Here is a 22594-nt window from a genome sequence, read left to right as displayed (position 1 = left end):
ACCCACCGCTGGTGACACTAATGTCCAGTTACCTGGACATGCTGGAATCTCCTTGTTTTCTTCACCAGAAAGACATTAGTTTTTCTCTTGTAATTGGTTACTGTTTTGTGGGGGCATATTCTGAGATCATGCCAGCATCCTGTACAACATCAACCTACCATCCACCTGCCTTAGCATGCCTGAATCCGTGACCACAGGTCCACTATGGCCAAAGGCCACTACAATGGTTACCAAGGTGATTTTCCCTTTTCTTTCTTTCTTTCTTTTTTTTTTTTTTTGAGACACGGAGTCTCACTCTATCACCTAGGCTTGAGTGCAGTGGTGTGATCTAAGCTTACTGCAACCTCCGCCTCCCAGGTTCAAGAGATTCTTCTGCCTCAGCCTCCCAAGTAGCTGGGATTACAGGCGCCCACGACCACACCCAACTAATTTTTGTATTTTTAGTGGAGATGGGGTTTCGCCATTTCAGCCAGCCTGGTCTCGAACTCCTGACCTCAGGTGATCTGCCTGCCTCAGCCTCCCAAAGTGCTGGGATTACATGCAGGAGCCACTGCACCCAGCCTATTTTCTATTTTCATGAGTTCCGTTACATTTATTAGCTGAACTTTTACTATAAGGAAGAGCTTTCATGTCTCTATTTATTCATGTCAAAATGAACCCAGAGAGTCTTATTTTATTGAATGGATTATAATCTAGAACACTTCCTGTTTTAAAATCACTTTTTTTTCTTTTTTAGTTTAGTCCTAAAGTTAAATTGATTGAATGTTTGCAGCCAGTCTGTTTACCATAATGTTAGTGTTCATTTCTTGGTTGGCTGAAGTTTATCATCTAGTATTTCTTTAACAAGACCCTATGGGATTTACATTCTCTAAATTCTTAGCCACCTTAAAATGGTCTTCTTATATTTCCTGTAACAGCTTTATTGAGTTATAATTCACATACCATGCAACCCATCCATTTAAATTGTACAATTCAGTGCTTTTTAGTATATCCACAGAGTTGTCCAACTATCAACACATTTTTAGGACTTTTTTTTATCACTTCTAAAAAGAACCCCTTACCCATAAGCAGTCACTCCTCATTTGCCCCAGCCTTCATCTCCCCCCATCCAAATCTAGATAACAACTAATGTATGGTAACAACTAATGTACCATATGTATTTTCTGTTTCTATAGGTTTGCCTATACTGAACATTTCATGTAAATGGAATCATACAATATGTGGTCTTTTTGACTGACTTCTTTCACGTAGCACGTTTTCAAGTTTCACAAATGTGGTAGCATGTATCAGTACTTCATTTATTTGTATGTTAAATAATATTCCATTTGACGGATACACCACAGTTTATTTGTCCAAAATGTGTATAAACATTTGGGTTATTTCTACCTTTTTGACTATGGTAAGTAAGGTGGTAGAAACATTTGTTGTTGTGTGGACACACACTTTCATTTGTCCTGGATACATACCCTGAAGTGGAAGTGCTGGGTCATATGGCAGTTCTGTGATTAACATTTTGAGTATCAACCAAACTGTTTTCCAGAGTGGTTGCACCAGTTTACATTCTTACCAGCAATGCACAAGATTCCATTCTCTCCCCATCCTTACCAATATTTAGTATTACCTCTCTCTCTATTTTTTATTATAGGCATTCTAGTGGATATAAAATGCCATTTCATTGTGGTTTTGATTGGGTGGCCTGGTGGCCACTGAAGTTAAGTATCTTTTTATTTTTCTACTGCCTATTTGTATATTTTCTTTTTCTCTATTTATTTATTGAGACTGAGTCCTGCTCTGTCACCTAGGCTGGAGTGTAGTGGCATGAACACGGCTCACTGCAGTCTCAATCTCCTGGGCTCAAGCAATCCTCCCACCTCAGACTCCCAAGTAGCTGGGGCCACAGGCATGTGCCACCATGGTCAACCTTGTATATTTTCTCTGGAGAATGGTCTATTTCTTTTGCCCATTTTTAAATTGGGTTATTCCCTCTTACTATTCTGTTGTAAGAGTTCTTTACATATTCTAGATACAATTCTTGTGTTAGATATATGATCTGCAAATATTTTTTCCAATTTGTGGGTTGTCTTTTAACCTTCTTGATCGTGTCGTTTGAAGCACAAACGTATTTAATTTGGGTGAAGTCCATTTACCTGTTTTTCCTTTTGTTTCTTGGGTTTTTGGTGTCATATATACAAAATTATTGCCTGATCCAAGTTATGAAGACTTATGCCTATGTTTTCTTCTAGGAGTTTTGTAATTTTAGCTCTTAACATTTAATCTTTTGATGCATTTTGAATCAATTTTTTTGTACACGCTGTGAGGTAGGGGTCCAACTTCATTTTTAATGTGCGGATATTCTATTTCTTCAGAAAATTTGTTTAAAAAATAGTTCTGGCACACTTGTCAAAAATCAATTAACTGTAAACTTGAAGGTTTGTTTCTGGACTTTCAATTCTATTACATTAATCTAAATGTCTGTTCTTATGACAGTGCTAAAATGGTTTTCTTTTGCCTTTATGCTTTAGCGAAAGTTGTGCTGGGTTTAAAATGATTGGGTCACTATTTCTTATCTTGAAGATATTTGGTATAGCCTCACTGTCTCTAGCAGTGAACACAGAGAAGCAAGCCTGAGGCCCATCCTGTGATTTTTATGCAGAGGACCTACTTGATATTTTGATTCAATGACCAAGGAATTATTTTTTTTATCCACAATGTTTACTATTTCTGTTTTTTTTTTTTTTTTTTTTTTTAATTGGGTGATTGGGATGTGGGTATCAGAACCTGGAATTGCGAACAGTTATATCCTTTGATAGTCCCTTTTGAGAACCATTTTTTTGTTGTTGTTTGTATGTTTGTTTTCTTTTGTTTCTGAGACAGGATCTTGCTCTGTCACCCAGGCTGGAGTACAGTGACACAATCATAGCTCACTGCAGCCTTGAGCTTCTGGGCTCAGGCGATCCTTCTGCCTCAGCCTCCTGAGTAGCTGGGACTACAGATATGCACCACCACACCTGGCTAATATATTTTTTTTAATTTTTGCTTTTGTAGAGACAAGGTCTCACTATGTTGTCCAGGCTGCTCTCAAACTCCTGGCCTCAGGCGATCCTCCCATCTCAGCCTCCCAAAGTACTAGGATTATAGGCATGAGCCACCATGCCTGGCCATGTTTACTATTTCTTAGGAAATATTTTGGTGCAGATAGTTGCATGCCAGCTTTCCTGAGAGCCATGGTTTGCTGTTTTTATTACATAGATTTAAACTTTTTTATAGAAAATTTTCTCATAGTAAATCTCAAAATATATATTTTTTGTTTTGTTATTTTAATCTTTTTCTTGGGGACAACAATTACGACATGTTGGAACTTTTTTTTTTTTTTACTTTATTCTCCCCATAGATAGATACATGATAAATAGATACAGATTATATAGATACTCTATATATACATATATGAAATAGGTGTATAGGTGTTTGTTTGTTTGAGACAGGGTCTTTCTCTGTTGCCCAGGTTCTCAACCTCCCCAGGCTTAGGTGATCCTCCCACCTCAGCCTCCTGAGTAGCTGGGGCTACAGGCACGCACCACCATGCCTGGCTAATTTTTTTGTAGAGACAGGATCTTGCCATATTGCCCAGGCTGGCCTTGAAGTGATCCGCCTACCTTGGCCTCCTAAAGTGCCAGGATTACAGGTGTGAGCCGCTGCACCCAGCTATTTTGCTTGCTTCTCTCAACTCTTTTCTTCATAATAATTCCTGTGCTCTCAGCTATGCTAATTCTTCTTTGTCCTTCCTTTACCACAGTTTGTGTTTCTCAGTAGCTTTATCTTTCTTCTTCCTGCTTGTTCACTTATTTCTTCCAGCTAACATTTCATCTCTGTTGTCTTGCCATGTCTTCTCTGCACGCTGCTATTTCTGCTTGAGCTCTAGTTTCATAAATGCCTCATTAAGCTTTTCTTTACTGAATGAAAGGCTGGTGACACTGGTCCTCTTGCCAAAGACCCTATTTTCCTCCATGCATTTCTCATTTGCCATTTCCCTCTGTCCCTTTCCTCCCATTTTCTTATATAGCTTCTATCTTGGTCTCTTTTATATTACAGTTTGTCTTCGACTGAAATGAGCTTTGTTTTTTCTGAGTACAATTTATGGAAGCATCCTCCTGTGGTGGGAGGGCCGGGGGCTGTGATTCAGGGCAGAAGTTATTCCTCCTACTTAGGACTCTTGATGCCCATGTGAGCAGACCCTGACTCCTCCGAGGCAGCAGGAGCCCTCACGTTCCAGTCCCTGTGACTCACCCTGCCTCGGGGATGGACTTCTTCCTGTAATGAGGATGCACTTGTCACAGGGATGTTCATTTTTTTAGTGTTCTTAAGCATACACAGAAAATGAGTCTAACAATATGACATCTGTGGCTGTCTCTGAAGCATGTTACATGATGCTTTTATTCTTTTTAGTTGGTTTGTTGGACTTTTCTATATTTTCCTTTTTTTTTTTTTTGAGACAGAGTCTCACTCTGTCAGCCAGGCTGGAGTGCAGTGGTGCGATCTCAGCTCACTACAACCTCCAACTCCCGAGTTCAAGCGATTCGCCTGCCTCAGCCTCCTGAGTAGCTGGGATTGCAGGAACGCACCACCATGCCCAGCTAATTTTTGTATTTTCAGTAGAGACGGGTTTTCACCGTGTTGGCCAGGATGATCTTGAACTCCTGACCTTGTGATCCGCCCACCTCGGCCTCCCAAAGGGATTATAGGTGATATATATAGATTATATTATATATAAGGATTAAAGGGATTATAGCCATTGCGCCCAGCCTATATTTTCATTTTTAACAAAAATGTATATTCCTTCTATAATCATAAAATCAATACATTTTATTAAAAATGGAAGTTTGATTGGTACAAAAATAGAAAGACAAGGCCAGGCGCAGTGGCTCACGCCTGTAATCCCAGCACTTTGGGAGGCCTGGGCAGGCGGATCACAAGGTCAGGAGATCGAGACCATCCTGGCTAACACGGTGAAACCCTATCTCCACTAAAAATACAAACAAATTAGCTGGGCGAGGTGGCGGGCGCCTGTAGTCCCAGCTATTCGGAAGGTTGAGGCAGGAGAATGGCATGAACCTGGGAGGCGGAGCTTGCAGTGAGCCGAGATCGTGCCACTGCACCACAGCCTGGGCGACAGAGCGAGACTCTGTCTCAAAAAAATAAAAAAAATAAATAAATAAATAAAAAGACTAAGAATTGTTATTTGAGAGCACGACAGGGTGAGTATAGTCAACAATAACTTAATTTTACATTTTATTTTTATTTTCATTAGTTAATTTATTTATTCATTTCAACTTTTAAGTTCAGGGGTACAAGTGCAGGTTTGTGACATAGGCAAACCTGTGTAATGGGGGTCTGTTATACAGATCATTTCATCACCCAGGTATTAAGCCTAGTACCCGTTACTTATTTTTCCTGATCCTCTCCCTCCTCCCACCCTCCACCCTATGAAAGGCCCCAGGATGTGTAGTTTCCCCCTATATGTCCATGCATTCTTATCATCTAGCTCCCACTTCTAAGTGAGAACATGCAGTATTTAGTTTTCTGTTCCTGCGTTAGTTTGCTAAGAATAATAGCCTCCAGCTCCATCCATGTCCCTACAAAGGACATGAGCTTGTTCTTTTTTATGGCTGCCTAGTATTCCATGGTGTGCACGTGCCACATTTTTTTTTCCATCCAGTCTATCATTATTGGACATTTATATTGATTCCATGTCTTTGCTATTGTGCATAGTGCTGCAATGAACATATGCATGCCTGTGCCTCTATAATATAATGATTTATATTCCTTTGGGTATATACCCAGTGATGAAATTGTTGGGTCAAACGGTATTTCTGTCTTTAGGTCTTTGAGGAATTGCCACACTGTCTTCCACAATGGCTGAACTAGTTTACAGTCCCTTAATTTTACATTTTAAAATAACTTAAAGATGGTAGTTTGATTGCAACTCAAAGGATACATGCTTGAGGGATGGATACCGCGTTCTCCATGATGCTCTTATTTCACATTGCATGCCTGTATCAGTATAGCTCACGTACTCCATGCATATATACAGCTACTATGTTCTCACAAAAATAAAAAATCAAAAAAGACATAAACATAAATAAAGCTGATGATCCTCCCCTGTCCCCTCCAAAAGTGGAAGTTTGCACAGCTGCAGTGGAATGAGGGACAGACTCGGGTGAGTGGGAAAGCCGGAGGTACGAGCCCGTACGTCTGAAGCACCCAGCCCTCACAGCCGGTGATGGGAAAATCGGAGTCATAGAGCTCAGACCTGGTAATGCAAGATGAACCATTGCAGTTAAAGAGATCACTGGACTAAGGCAAAAAAAAAAAAAAAAAAAAAAAAAAAAAGAAGAAGAAAGAAATCCCGACGTGATGCTGGACAGGGAACGTCTCATACATCCGGATTATTATCCTAACATCAATAATTCCCATGTGAGAGGAAGCCGGAGCTCGGAGAGGTTTGGTTAATTTCCCCAAGACTCTCTCTTCGTTGTAAAGAGGCCAATTACATCCTGCTTTTCGAATTCCACATCCTCAGGCCTTTCTACTCCTTCTTGCCTACTTATTAGCTCTCCAGCTGGGGTGACTCAGTATATGGTGATGCTATTAACCAAGAGAGGGAAGACTGAGGAGGGAGAGATAATGAGCTCTGTTTTGGACAGGATGAGTTACTGTGAATGTCACGCTTGCAGCTCTGCTGCTGGAATAACACGAAGGGAGAGGCATCATTTCATGTGAAAGCCCACTGTTTCTGTCACCTCATTCCTGTCAGTCAAATGAGGAAAGAAAATCATGTTTCTAGACCCCTGCTGGTGGCTGTCTTTCTCCCAGAATGAAATCACCTAGTGAGGATGACACTGGCAATGAGGCTCTGACAGCACCTCCTCTGAGTCATCCATGAGCCAAATAGCATCAGAGTCATTTCTTGGCATCCACCCTGCTCCCAGCTCTTGGATGGGGGCATTCCCGGCACCCTCGGGGATGGAAGTGGAATGGGAGAGCAATGACAGCCTTATTGAATTATCCCCGAACCTTAGAGATTCACCTTCCCTGTTGTGGCCCTAAACAGCTAGCCTTATGGGATTTTTACCAGGACTGAGTTTTTTCCTTAAGGTTGACAAACACAGCATCTGGAATAATTCTCTGTTTTTGCACACAGATCATTTTGCCAAGACTGATTATGAAGGTTCCAAAAACCACCACCACAACAAAAATACATCCAGCCAAACTAATGCAACCTGTGTATGATACACTTATTGCCCAAGAGTCAGTTGTTGAACTTCAAGCCTATTTTTTTAAGCGTATCTATATGGAAAACAATAGTAGTGTACTATTTTTATTTCTAGTTGAGATCGTATTGTTTGCCTATAACCTATATACTTTTATTTTTGTATCAGACAGGGATTCAAACTCAGACTCTGCCACTTTTCAGTTCTGTTCCCTTGGGGAAGTAAGTTAGTTTCCAAACCTTAATTGCCTCATGTATAAAATCGTTACAACAATATCAATTTCATCACACTCTTGTGAGGATCCTATTAAATGAGTTAATGCACAGAAAACATTAGCACAAATCTTGGAGCATTGCAAGTGCAAAATAAATAGCAGCTATTATCAATATTCTTTTGCAAAAGACAAGATTGACACAATTTACTCCAATTGTGTACATATGATGCTCTTTTCTTTTTTTTTTTTTTTTTTTTTTTTTTTTTTTCCAGACAGAGTCTTACTCTGTCGTCCGGGCTGGAGTGCAGTGGAGTGATCTCGGCTCACTGCAAGCTCCACCTCCCAGGTTCATGCCATTCTCCTGCCTCAGCCTCCTGAGTAGCTGGGACTACAGGCGCCCGCCACCACGTCTGGCTAATTTTTTGTATTTTTCATTAGAGATGGGGTTTCACCGTGTTAGTCAGGATGGTCTCGATCTCCTGACCTTGTGATCCTCCTGCTTTGGCCTCCCAAAGTGCTGGGATTACAGGCGTGAGTCACCGTGCCTGGTCCATATGATGCTCTTTCATGAGGACATTGCCTTGTACACAATTCCAGTGTGGTTTTCATGTTTAAGAGTGAATGTGGCTGCCACGATGCATTTCAAGGCCTTCTTAGGTCTTCCTCTACAAGACTGCACAGAACTCCCTACTTCAGCATGTATGCAAGTAGAATCTGTTATCAACATACAACAATAGCAATGTCTATCAAGTAGGAATCAACTCTAGACAGTAAAAAAAAAAAGACAGAGAGCAGAGATCACTTTTTGTTTTATGTCCCTCTGTGTCCCAAGCATCCGGTACATAGTAGCATCCTAAAGACTGAATAAATAAATCACCTTCTATAAGCCAAACACCATGCAAGAGGCTTTGCCGTTCTGCTTCTGTAGAGGAGTCAGAGATCCCCTCCAACACATCTTTAGCTCTTAGCGGGTGGACTCTATAGTTGGATCTAGAAACCAAACTGACACCAGGCAGATTAGCAAGAGCAAACTACATAAATTTTCTTAGTTTTATGTGTACATGGGGATCTTCACAAGAAAGGCAAACTCAAAAAAGAGGTGAAAGCAAGATGCTTTTGTACTATTTAGACAAAGGATGATAAAATTGAGAAGAAATGGCAAGACAAAGAAAATCTGGCTGGGGGCAGTATATTTTCTTTCTTTCTTTTTTTTTTTTTTTTTTTTTGAGATGGAGTCTCGCTCTGTCGCCCAGGCTGGAGTGCAGTGGCGCGATCTTGGCTCACTGCAAGCTCCGCCTCCCGGGTTAACACCATTCTCCTGCCTCAGCCTCCCCAGCAGCTGGGACTACGGGCTCACGCTACCATGCCCAGCTCATTTTTGTATTTTTAGTAGAGACGGGGTTTCACCGTGTTAGCCAGGATTGCCTCAATCTCCTGACCCTGGGATCCGCCCGCCTCAGCCTCCCAAAGTGCTGGGATTACAGGCGTGAGCCACCGCGCCCGGCCGTGGCAGTATATTTTCTAGAGGAGTTACTAGGAGATGTATAAGGGAGTGAGAAAGAGGTTGTAGATAAGGGATACATCTTTTTTTTTTTTTTTTTTTTTTTTTGTTTTAAAGACTGAATCTCACTCTGTCGTCCAGGTTGGAGTGCAGTGGCATGATCTCGGCTCACTGCAACCTCTGCCTCCCAGGTTCAAGTGATTCTCATGCCTCAGCCTCTAGAGAAGCTGGGAGTACAGGCACGTGCCACCACAACCAGCTAATTGTTTTGTGTGTTTTTAGTAGAAATGAGAGCAACATGGGTTACATAATTAAGTACGTTTATTCAGATCCTTTGCAGCCTTCTATCCCAAGTCTCTGGTGATAGAGCTATTTTCTCACCCTGGTATGAGAAATCTTTCATACTTGCTACATGCAGGAAAAGTCAAGTCAGCCAGCCCTTTCTGAAACTACAATTTCTCCAGTGTTTTCGACTTGCCATAATGAAGATCCCAATCTGGTATGTTTTGAGATAGTATATCGTTCACTCCTTCATGTCTTTCAATTTTCCTCTATCTCCTTGAAAACTAACTGATTCTTGTATCAGTCAGGACAGGCTAACATGTGCTATGGTAACAATAACCCTCCAGTCTTAGCAACTTAAAACAACAGATTCTTACACCACATTTCTAATTGTGATCAGCTAATAGCTCAGCTCCCAGGTTTTCTGACTCCAAGACACAGGAAATGGAGCAGCCAGTCTTGCTAGTTTCAGGGATGCAGAGAGAGAGAGAGAGAGCCAGAGAACAAGCAGGTGAATCACAAGCTGTCTCTCAGCTCACAGCCAGAAGTGACATGGGTCTGTTTTGCCCCCATTTCATTGGCCTAGCATGTCATGTGGTCATGCCTAATATCAAAGGGGATGGGATAAGGGGAGTGCCATTCTATGAAGCTCCTGGAATAAGAAACAGAATTTTTGTGAAGAGTCCTTGTTTCCTCACAAGGCAAACTGAGTCTCTCGGTTAAGCCACTCAGCCAGGTGTTCAGGAATTGACTACTGATCTGCTCCAAGGCACCTGGGTACAATTTGTCTTTTGGGCCAGCTTGCTTCTCATGTCTTCATGGTGCCTGAGAAGGCTGGTCTTTGTAGGAGATCTGCTTTTTCCTAGACCTGAATAGTCTGAGTAAACAAAACCAAGTTGCCATTTCCTATAAATATCAAATTCCAGGGAATTGTCTCCTAGGCAAGAGGGCTGTCTCCAGAACCACAGGAATTGCTAGTTGGCAAGGCCCCAGTTAACACCAAGAAGCTGGCCTTTGTCACTCGGATGTGGCCCAGATATCCAAGCTGTCGAAATACAAGTGCCAAATGATATCGGGATTCGTTGTGGAGAAGCTGTCCTTGTAATCCCGGGAGATAATCTCTATTATCTAAGAGAGGAAGGGAACTTGCCAGAGATAAAAATACTCACACCAGGCCAAAATACCCACTGAAAGTAAGTTTGAAGGGACAGTGGTGACAGAACGAAAGTTTTCGCATGACCACAAGACCACGTAATCCTATCCCAAGCCTCCATTTCCAAAATGGCTGGCTGGCTCAGCTTTCTGCTAAAAAAAGCTTTTCTTTCTAAAACAATCACTTAGTAACTCATTACTCACCAGCTGACATTTGGAAATAGCATGGTGGCTTGAAGTCAAATCTTTTTTCATTTCTTCAATCACTCTCCTTCACTTACAGGGTGAGTCTCAGTTGTGTTTTTTAAGCAGGCTCTGGAAACTCACAATTCACAGGTCATGAATTGTTGGTTTCAGCATCTTCAGCTACTGAAACCTTATTCAAACCGCTTATAAGAATGAGTATCGGCTGGTATTTTTAGCCTTTTATGTTGCCCAGCCATGGCTTATATATCAGAGTATCAGGCCGGGCGCGGTGACTCACACCTGTAATCCCAGCACTTTGGGAGGCCGAGGCAGGTGGATCACCTGAGGTCAGGAGTTCGCGACCAGCCTGACCAACATGGAGAAACCCCGTCTCTACTAAAAATACAAAAGTAGTCGGGTGTAATGTCGCATGCCTGTAATCCCACCTACTCGGGAAGCTGAGGCAGGAGAATCGCTTAAACCCAGGAGACGGAGGTTGTGCTGAGCCGACACTGCGCCATTGCACTCCAGCCTGGGCAACAAGAGTGAAACTCCGTTGCATTAAAAAAAAAAAACAAAAAAACAAAAACAAAAAAACAAAACAAAAAAAAAACAAAACTGGAAGTTTATTAGGCGAGAGAAAGAGAAAAACTCTCTCTCCTGCAGACATGGAGGGGTTCCCGAGTGGGTCTTCCAGTTCCACGGTGAAAGGCACAGGGTTTTTATAGACTAGCTTGAGGAGGTGGTGTCTGATTTACATAGGGCCCAAAAGATTGGTTGGACTAGTGCCATTTACACAGCACGTGAAGAAGCTGGCCATCCCAACCTCATCCTTCATTATGAATATGGGGTCTCTACCTGGCCGGCGCCATGTTGCCTGTTCCTTTACTGTACACCTGGTTGAAGGGAAGATGGTGCAGCCATGTTGAACATGTCTGGCCCCCAGGTAGCTTTTTCTGATTGGCACAGCTGCCAGCATTTCTTTTTGTTGTTGTTGTTCTTTTTTTTTCTTTTATCTCGCTCTGTCGCCCGGGCTGGAGTGCAGTGGCGCAATCTCGGCTCACTGCAACCTCCACCTCCCGGGTTCACGCCACTCTCCTGCCTCAGCCTCCTGAGCAACTGGGACTACAGGCACATGCTACCACGCCTGGCTAATTTTTTTGTGTCTTTACTAGAGATGGGGTTTCACCGTGTTAGCCAGGCTGGTCTCAATCTCCTGACCTCGTGAGGAGATTGGCTCGGCCTGCCTCGGCCTCCCAAAGTGCTGGAATTACAGGCAGGAGCCACTGCGCCTGGCCTCCAATTTTTTTTTTTTTTTTTTTTTGTATTTTAATGGAGACTGGGTTTCACCATCTTGGCCAGGATGGTCTCGAACTCCTGACCTCAAGTGACCCATCCGCCTCGGCCTCCCAAAGTAGCTGGGATTACAGGTGACCACCACCACGCCCAGCTAATTTTTGTATATTTAGTAGAGATGGGGTTTCACCTGGTCTTGAACTTCTGGCCTCGGGTGATCCACCTGCCTCAGCCTCCCAAAGTGGTGGGATTACAGGCGTGAGCCACCGCCACCGGCCAGCTGCCAGCATTTCACCCGTGCAAACTTCCAGCTTGCTTATCTATGTCTGCAGCTCGATTTTACAGGCTGTTTTTTTGTCAGAGAAGAAATGATTTGGCCGGGCGCAGTGGCTCACGCCTGTAATCCCAGCACTTTGAGAGGCCAAAGCAGGCAGATCGAGAGCATCCTGGCCAACATGTGAAACCCCCGTCTCTACTAAAAATACAAAAATTAGCTGGGCGTGGTGGCGGGCACCTGTAATCCCAGCTACTCGGGAGGCTGAGGCAGGACAATTGCTTGAACCCCGGAGGCAGAGGTTGCAATGAGCTGAGATCCCGCCACTGCAGTCCAGCCTGGATGACAGAGCGAGATTCCTCTCAAAAAAAAAAAAAAAAGAAAGAAAGAAAGAAAGAATGAGGGCTGCATTTTTATTAAAATGGAAACCTTACCAAGGACTTACGTACCCTCACTAACTGCCTAAATATATTTTTTTAGCTCCTGTATCTCTACTGACTGCTCACACTATGCTTACGCGAGTCATCTACAAGAGGGCGCTAACCTGCCCTTAAACTCTGAATTTTCTGACATTGACAACATGCCTGTCCTCCCACATCCACCTGTCTCCAGGTCTCTGACATTTACCTTTCTCATTGGCATGCAGGAAAATGATCCCCCTTACTTATTATTTATGTTAGTGTCAGGGGTAAAATGGGGTGGTACTTGGCACCCATAGCTGAGTCACTCTGACCATCAGAGACACAGTTTTAATGAGACTGGCTGTGTAAGGCCACGATGGGAAGGTGAATCTCTAAAGTTCTGGGATAATTCAATAAGGTCGTCATTGCTCTCCCACCCCACCTTCATCCCCCAAAGTGCTTCGAATGCCCGCATCCAAGAGCCAGGAACAGGGTGGACGTCAAGAAATAATCCTGATGCTATTTGGCTTATGGATGATTCAGAGTAGGTGCTGTCGGAGCCCTAATTCCCCTTGTTTTTGAACTATCATGTCATACTCCTTCGTGCATGGCATTTTATCTCTCAGGATCTTCCTTCTTTCCCCAACTTTCTGTTGCCTTCCCACCTGTAATGTAGATTGTTTAGAACCTCCCCTCCTCTTCTCTTTCACCCAGGCTGAAGTGCAGTGGTATGATCATAGCTCACTGCAGGCTCAAACTCCTGGGCTTGAGTAATCCTCTCACCATAGCCTCCCAAGTAGCTGGGACTATAGGTGTGTACTACCATACCCAGCTAATTTTTTCATTTTTATTTTTGTAAATACGGGCGTCTCGCTATGTTACCCAGGCTGGATCCTAACTCCTGGCCTCAAGTGATCTTCCCATGTCAGCCTCCTGAAATGCAGGGACTACAGGCATGAGCCACCATGCCTGGCCTTAAATCTGCATTTTGTATTTTCTTCCCATTATATGGTTTGCCTTTACTGGAGACAGTCAGGCAGGATCTCCATTGTAGAAGAAAGACTTCCATAGAGTCAACTTCCAGATCCACAGGGCATAGATTTGCAGCTCAGAGCAGAAAGCAGGCTGATGGGGAATGAGGAGCGAGGAAGGATTGAGATGGGAAGTTATATTAGAATCTTCCTTTTTGGCTCTTTCCAGTGTCTGGATAACTTTTGTGCTAGCCAGGATGACAGACTTCTCAAGAAAAGAAAGAACAGTGGAGCATGAAGATAGACAAGGTGCTTCCTGCCTCAGTTTCCATTTTGTACCAATGATAGTGTTACTGGTGGAGGGTGTCCAGGTTCTTGACCTCTTGAACAAAGAATTGGACAAAATGCACAAACAAAACAAGGAAAGAATGAAGCAGTAAAAGCAGAGATTTATTAAAAATGAAAATATGTTCCACAAGGTGGGAGCGGGTCCAACCACAGGGGCTCAAGAGCCCCGTTATCCAGAATTTTCTGGGGTTTAAATACCCTCTTGAGGTTTCCATTGGTTACTTGGGGTACACCCTATGTAAATGAAGAGGATGAAGTAAAGTTACAAAGCTGGCCGAGTGTGGTGGCTCACTGCTTGTAATCCTAGCACTTTGGGAGCCGGAGGCAGGCAGATCACTTGAGGTCGAGAGTTCGAGACCAGCCTGACCAACATGGAGAAAACTTATCTCTACTAAAAATACAAAATTAGCCGGGCGTGGTGGCACATGCCTGTGATCCCAGGTACTCGGGTGGCTGAGACAGGAGAATCGCTTGAACCAGGGAGGCAGAGGTTGTGGTGAGCCGAGATGATGCCATCGCACTACAGCCTGGGCAACAAGAGCAAAACTCTGTTTCAAAAACAAAAACAAGAAACAAACAAGAAGAACAAAACAAGAGTAGAGTGGCTTCAAGGGTCTCTGCTAAATAAACGAGAATTTAAATGTGCTTATTTGGGGGGTTTTGTTTTCTTTAAAAGGGGACCGTGTCTACTTCTCCCTCATTGCTACCCTACAAACTAGTGTCAACCTATATAGTCTTGTTACTAGAAAGGAGTCCTGATCCAGACCCCAAGATGGGGGTTCTTGGATCTCAGGCAAGAAGGAATTTGGGACGAGTCCATAGAGTAAAGTGAAAGCAAGTTTATTCAAAAAGTAAAGGAATACAAAATGCCTACTCCATTCGCAGAGCAGTGGTATGGACTGCTTGACTAAGGACCCTTATAGTTATTTCTCGATTATATGCTAAATAAGGGGTGAATTACTTATGAGAGTTCTGGGAAAGGGGTGGGCAATTCCTGGAACTGAGGCTTCCTCTCCTTTTTAGACCACATAGGGTAACTCCTGGACATTGCCATGGCATTTGTATACTGTCTTGTTGCTGGTGGGAGTGTCTTTTAGCATGCTGATGCACTATAATTAATGTATAATGAGCAGTGAGGATGACCAGCGGTCACTTTCGTTGCCCTCTTGGTTTTGGTGGATCTTGGCCGGCTTCTTTACCGCAACCTGTTTTATCAGCAAGGTCTTTGTGACCTGTATCTTGTGCCACCTCCTATCTCTTCCTGTGACTAAGAATGACTAACTTCCTGGGAACGCAGCCCAGCAGGTCCCAGCCTTATTCTACCCAGCCTCTATTCAAGATGGAGTTGCAGTGGTTCAAATACCTCTGGCAGTGTCATTGAAAAGATGATTTGACTTAAGTTGGAAAACAGGTCCATAGTATTGGTTGAAGATGTAGGGACAATGCCCAGGTTTGCTTGCCAGCAGGGTGCAGTCAGCCCTACCATCTCATTCCCTGCCTTCCGGGTGGGCAAGTGAGTCCGGCAAGGCCCAATGCCCCCCAGATTTGTGCATCTTCTTGAAAATTTCCACTTTATCACGGGAGACATGTATTTCAAGTTGCACCAGCTATGTTCTGGGCAACTCTTTGGATGCCTTCTTTTATAAAGTGGCATTGAGAAGTTGAGAGGATGCTGAGATAGCAATCTGCAAACTTGGTTCAAATTTTGACTCTGTTGCTAGCTGTATGACCTGAGCATGTCACCTAATGGTGCTAGGTGTCTGCATGATCAACTCTAAAACCATGAAGGGTTGTTCTGAGGATTCAATAAACTCATGTAGAGTTCTCCCTTGATATACATAGCGGATTGGTTTCAGGACCCCTGTCTTCCACCTTCTAGTCCCCACCCACCTCAGATACCAAAATCCAAGGATGCTCAAGTCCCTTATGCTACAGAATGGTGTAGTAGTTGTGTATAACCTATGCATATCCTCCCGTACACTTTCAATCTTATCTTTAGATTGCTTCTAATACCTTACACGATATAAATGCTATGTAAATGATTGTTATACTATAGAGGTTTTTTAATTTGCATTTTTTATTGACTTGTGTTCAATTTTTTTCTTTTTCTTTTTTTTTTTTTTTGTTTTTTAGATAGAGACTGAGTCTCTGTCTGTCTCCCACTGGAGTGCAATGGTGCCACCATAGCTCACTGCCACCTCAAACGCCTCGGCTCAAGTGATACTTCCTGCCTCAGCTTCCTGAGTTGCTGAGATCACAAGCACAAGTCTCCAACATATTTTTAATCCTTGGTTGGTTGAATCCATGGGTGTAGAACCCACAAATACAAAGAGCCAATTGTATGTAAAAATCTTTTGCACAATGCTTGACACATAGCCAGTCCTTGATAAATGATAGGTGAGTGTTATGAGTCTATTTTGATAATAACACAATAACCCTGGGAGTTCACTACTAAGATATTCTAGCTCATAAAGTCAATAAATAATAATAATAATTATTATTGTTATTTTGAGACAGAGTCTTGCTCTGTTGCCCAGGCTGGAGTGCAGTGGCATAGTCTTGGCTCACTGCAACCTTCACCTCCCGGGTTCAAGTGATTCTCATGCCTCAGTCTCACACTCAATAAATGATTCTTGAATGGGACTCAACCAATGGCTGCAAGCTAATGGACAATCAGTGCCCAGCTTACTTGAAGTCCAGGTAGCGCTGAGTGCCGTTGCAAGAAGAAAACTTAATATTCACCGCATTCCAGAATGCTTACATGGTCATGTGTTTCTAAACACTAAAACTGAGGAAAGACCTTTGGACATTCTGTCTCTGCCTTTCCACTCCCTTTTGCCTGGCTGCCAGCCTACTTAAACATTCTTCTACTTCTCATTGGTTTGTTCCAGTGAAAAAATTTGTTGAGTAAGCCACTGAAATTTTTAAAGCCATGTTGGAAATACCTAAGTAAGCAAAGCACAGCTTTACAAACAGAGGATATTAAAGAGATAAACTGTGGATTGAAAGAGATAAAAATGTGGTACGTGGCCATGCGCAGTGGCTCACGCCTGTAATCCCAGCACTTCGGGAGGCTGAGGCAGGGGGATCACAAGGTCAGGAGTTCAAGACCAGCCTGGCCAACATAGTGAAACCCCATCTCTACTAAAAATACAAAAAAATTAGCCAGGTGTGGAGGTGGGTGCCTGTGATCCCAGCTGCTCGGGAGGCTGAGGCAGGAGAATTGCTCGAACCTGGGAAGCGGAGGTTGCAGTGAGCCAAGATCGTGCCATGGCACTCCAGCCTGGGTGACAGATTGTGACTCCATCTCAAAAAAAAAAAAAAAAAAAAAAATGTGGTACATATATACCATGGAAATGCAACCATAAGAAACAAGATTACATCCTTTGCAGGGACATGGATGGAGTTGGAAGCCGTTATCCTCAGGAAACTAACACAGAAACAGAAAACCAAACACTGCATGTTCTCACTCATAAGTGGGAGCTGAACAATCAGAACACATGGACTCAGGAGGGGAATGACACACACCAGGGCCTGTCAGGGAGAGGGAGTGGTGGGGGGAGGGACAGCACCAGGACAAGGACAAATAGCTAATGCATGCAGGGATTAATACCTAGGGGATTGGTTGACAGGTGCAACCAATCACCATGGCATACATTTACCTATGTAACAAACATGCAAGTCCTGCACATGTACCCTGGAACTTAAAATAAAATTAAAAAAAAAAAAAGAGAGAGAGAGAGTGTGGCCAATGAAAAGTATGTGAGGCATTGCATGGAGCCAGCAGCTCTTTAAGGGATCTCGAGTTTTTCACATGCCACGTAAGCCTTCCAATAGCTACAGCATGTTGTCCCTGGAAGTCCCCAAAATGTTCTTCGTGGAATGGGTTAATCCCTTCTCTGCCAAGAATTCTCACTCAGGAGGAGCAAATGTTCACTGAACTGCCTGCCAAATACCATCTCCAGACTCAGTGTCATGATTTCGAGTCCTTGCCACCCTGGTCCCTCTCTCCTGTAGCCTGCTGAGCTTCTCCATGTTCCTCTTTCTCTTCCTTTGATGGGAGCACCACGCTGTGTCAATGGGGCTATGGTTCCCATAGGCTCCTATGGCACCCGCATGAGTCTTGTTAAGACTGTGGCCCATGTTCCCATCCCAACTTATTTATGTGAACATCCCTTCTCCTGAAACACTTAAAAGCAGATATTTATTTGTATCACCATTACAACAATACCATTTTAAGACTGCCCACCACATTCCAGATACTGTGTTAAAGGTTTCACATGTTATTACCTTGTTGAATCCTCAAACCAGGAATTAGCAAATGCTTTCCACAAAGGGCCTGATAGTAACTCTTTGAGGCTTTGCAGGCCATCTGGCCCCTGTCATAGTCACTCAGCTCTGCCACTGAAGCATAAAAATAGCCATAGACAACTTGTAAATAAATGAGGTTGGCTGTGTTCCCATAAAACTTTACACAGAAAAACAGGCAGTAGGGGTGAGCTTGCACACAGGTGACAGTTGGCTGATCCCTGCTGTAAACACCCATGGAAGTAAGCAGGTTGTTAATACCCATTTCACAGATGAGTAAATGAAGCATTGAGAAGAGATTAAGCATCTTTGCAAAGATTGGACAGGTTGTAAGCGGCAACCCAGGGTCCGTGCAACGCCAGGTCCTATGTAAACATTATGTCCTAGCGGTTGCAAACGAAAAAGACATGAGCCTTAGGAAACAGAGAGATGGAGGACAGACACCTTCTCCAGCAGCCTGCCCCTTCCTTATGACCACAGACTTCCCCTTGAGTTCTGCACCAGCAACTCACCTTCCCTTGTGGGCTGGGATCCTGCTCATGGCAGCAGTTGCTTGTAGTGCTCTGATGTGATTGTGAGGCAGGCAGGTTGGCTATTGTTCTCTATTCTGTACTAGAATGCAACTTCAGGAGCTCTCCAGATAAAGACAACAGCTATCTCTTACTTTTCCAGGAACATAAATAAGATTGATTGGTACATGTGTTAATGGCATTACTGATTGAATAATGAAATTATTGAGCGAGTGTGGGTTTCTCCAGCATGTGTGTATATGCCAAATACGTATAACACATTATTATATATTATATAATTACAATTATATAATATATGATAATACTATATAATTATAATAATATAATATATATTATATATAATAAATATATATTATATAATTATATAATATATAATTATATAATATTACATATGATATATAAATATAATATTATATATTATGTAATTATACTTATATAATATAATATTTATATTATATGAAATAATATAATTATTATATATTATATAAAATGATATAATTATTATATATTATATAACATAATATAGCTATTATATAATGTATTAAATAATTTAATTATTATATAGTATATAAATAATGTAATCATTATTGTATATTATATAAAATAATATAATTATAGTATATTATATATTATATAAGGTAATATAATTATTATATATAATATACATAATATAATTATAGATTATTATCTATTACATAATATATTACATATTATTATAATATATTATATACACGAATATATATTACTATAAATTAGTCTTGTATATAGTACAAGACTAATATATACAGTCTTGTACTATATACAAGACTGTATATACAGCTGTATATGCTGTATATAGAAGACAGTCTTGTATGTATAATATATACTATATTGTATATAATATATATATTATATTATATAGTGCACTAAGTACTGGAAATATACCATGAAACAGTAAAATGAGAGATCTGGTATTAGCCTTGTTGAAATGATCATCTTCACCTGTGTGTGATTGATGACATTTTCACTTAGGTTTCTACAGTTTATCTGGTTCCTGTTTGAATTATTCTGATGGACTCTTGCCACCTGAGATCAATATTATTAACTCCACATTAAGGGTGGAAAAGCTGAGGCTGAGAGTTGCACAGAGTTGCAGAAGGTCACACAGTGACCATGTCGGTGCTTAAGTTGAGTCGTTGACTGGAGACCTCTGTCTCCTGACCCCCACACCCTTTCCTACCACAACTTGCTGCTCTGCTATTACACAGCCATGCCCTGGACCATTCTCCCTCACCACCTCCAGCTGGCAGCATCTTTGTCTGAACTTTATTTAACCTGGCTCCTTTCCAGGCCCTCTGGCAGCTGTCCCAGTTCTCGTTTGCTATCTGCCCAGCATCTCCCAGGTTCATTTCTTAAGCTCTTATCCTTCTTTGACAGCCAAATGCCCTCTATTTTATTTTCTCCCTTGGGCACACTCATAGGATGGAGAAAAGCTGAGAGATTGTTCACTTTCTTAACAGGAGCTGCTTTCAATTCAGCCACAGCTGCTATACCTTTCAGAAGTGAGATGGATCCCAAGACAGATGGCTCAGCAGTGACTATTTTAAGCCCCAGAGTCACAAGAACAGATCCAAAATAACTCAGTCCAGCAGGGGTCAAATGCAGAGCAGAGCTTGCTGGCTTTAAAGAAAGCATGACTCTAGGTCTTTGAAGTCACCGAGTTAAGTCAGCACTGACGTTTTCTAGTTAATAAGACTTTTTCAGCCCAGTTTTCTGTGCTGATGTTACAGGACAGACTTGCCCCTATGTTCTGAAAAAAATCTTCCTCTGATACTTCAAAGCTCTTTTTTGAATATGTATTACTGCTCTCAAGATTTGTACCAGGGGATGTTCTGTTTACCCTTATGCATCAATCAGCAAATTGCAACAATAATGCCGTGTAAGAAAATATCTCATAATTCAGTGACTTTCAGCAACAATCACTTATTCTTTTTCACATGCCTGGACTTGGCTTGGGGTCAGCTGATCTGGACTCAGCCTGGCTGATCTTGGCTCCAAGTTGTAGATTTGCTTCTGTTGCCTTACTTAGCTATCATCCTCCTTGGATCAGCTGCAAGCTATTCTGAACATGTTTCCATGGCCATGGTGGAAATGCAAGAGGGAAAGTTCAACTACACATGTATGTTTCCAGCTCTTGTTTGCATATGTCTGCTAATAGCACATAGACCAAAGCAATTTACATGGTCATGCCCTCTATCAATGGGGCAGGACAGATACTCTATTCGAATTGGAGCGGGAGGGAACTGAAAAATCACGTGCGGAAGGTTGAGGCTAGGAGAGGAGTGAATCATGAAAACGGCAAGGCTATTCATCATGCCTGGGTGGCAGAGCACCTGGAGAAGAAGGCTATCTAGAGGGCAACAGAGAAATCAGGTGATTATTTTCCCTTCTAGCAGCTGTGGCTACTCATTACCATTTCCTCTCCAGGGAGGAGTCAAGGCCGCAGAAGATGGTTTGACATCTCCCTTTGGAATGACCTTCAGCTATCTCTGCACTCTTTTGTGAAGACCGCTTTGTTGCCTTCGGTCCACTGAGTGGGCTGCCCATTGCTGTTGAATTCTTAAAACTGGCTTCTCGGAGGTATTTAAGAGATTTCAGGAGTTCAGACACACACATTGAATGGACAAGTATCGGGTCATTTAAAGGAACCCCTTTCTTATCATATCTCCATCTCTGTGTATAAGAGCACCTTCAGTTTCAACAAGAAGACTATTATAGATCCATACTGGGGACTGTTTACCTGGCGCAGTAAGACCACATATCCACACTGAGGCTTTGCAGCCATAGAAAAAAATGTAGATATTTGCAGAGTACCCAGCAAACAGGACCAGGCGGCTAATGCTTAAATCCTGACCTCTCCACTGAGAGCTTGCAGATAAGGGATTTTAAAGGCAGGGGTAAATTTCAGGAAAACAGAAGTTACAGGCAAAATCATAACTCAATCCATGGAGTTTACACATCAGTTTTGGGTTAAAGGGGCAGGATGTCTTAAAGCAGAGGCCCATAGATCACAGCGGGAGTCAAAGATTTTCTGATCTGCCATTGGTTCTGGAGGCCAAGCTTTGTCTATGGATTTGGGATGGGCAGAGAAGAATGTTAGCTCTGGCTCATGGGTGTGACTTCTTCCAGGTCTCACAGGAAGAAATGTAGAACCAAGAGCAGGGGCCAGATTTCAGTCCTCAGTTTCCCCTTATCTGAGGTCTATGTGCCAGTGGACTCATTTGGTCGGGCGCTGGATTTCTGAAAAACAATTCAGGGATGTGTGTGAAGATGTTATATTTAGTTTCTATAGGGAACATCTCATGACTCTAAAGTCCTGAAACTTGCCTGGCTATTGTTGTAAGCTACTATTACCCTCTTGCTTATCAACTTAAACTGACTAGCTGTGATCAACAGAATAATGGTTCCCCAATGATGTCCACACCCTAGACCTCAGAACCTGTGAATATGTTGGATTGCATGGCAAAAACGGAATTAAAGCTTCTAATGTGTTGACCTTGAGATAAGGAGGTCCTACTGGATTATCTGGATGGACTCAACTGTTAAAAAGGTAAAGGTTTTTGACCAGGTGTGGTGGCTCACGCCTGTAATCCCAGCACTTTGGGAGGCTGAGGTGGGTGGATCACAAGGTCAGGAGATCAAGGCTAACATGGTGAAACCTCGTCTGTACTAAAAATACAAAAAATTAGCCAGGCGTGGTGGCATGTGCCTGTCCCAACGGAGAATTGCTTGAACCCAGAAGGTGGAGGTTGCAGTGAGCCGAGACCATGCCATTGCACTCCAGCCTGGTTACAGAGCAACTCTGTCTCAAAAAAAAAAAAAAA

At 42.5% G+C, this 22594-nt stretch overlaps 1 long non-coding RNA gene across 1 annotated transcript in view; it reads right to left on the bottom strand.

The window, feature by feature from the left end:
* Positions 1–18792, bottom strand: part of LOC140710593 (uncharacterized) — a 148040-nt gene extending 129248 nt beyond the window's left edge. The window contains exon 1 of the long non-coding RNA XR_012091664.1: positions 18714–18792. This is a non-coding gene — a long non-coding RNA (uncharacterized lncRNA). The remainder of the gene's footprint in view (positions 1–18713) is intronic.
* Positions 18793–22594: the final 3802 nt, after the last annotated feature.

The sequence above is a fragment of the Chlorocebus sabaeus genome, chromosome 28 (genome assembly GCF_047675955.1).
Source record: "Chlorocebus sabaeus isolate Y175 chromosome 28, mChlSab1.0.hap1, whole genome shotgun sequence".
NCBI classification, from domain to species: Eukaryota; Metazoa; Chordata; class Mammalia; order Primates; family Cercopithecidae; genus Chlorocebus; species Chlorocebus sabaeus.
The sequence above is the reverse complement of the archived record's forward strand: the minus strand, read 5'-3'. Positions and strand labels throughout refer to the sequence as shown.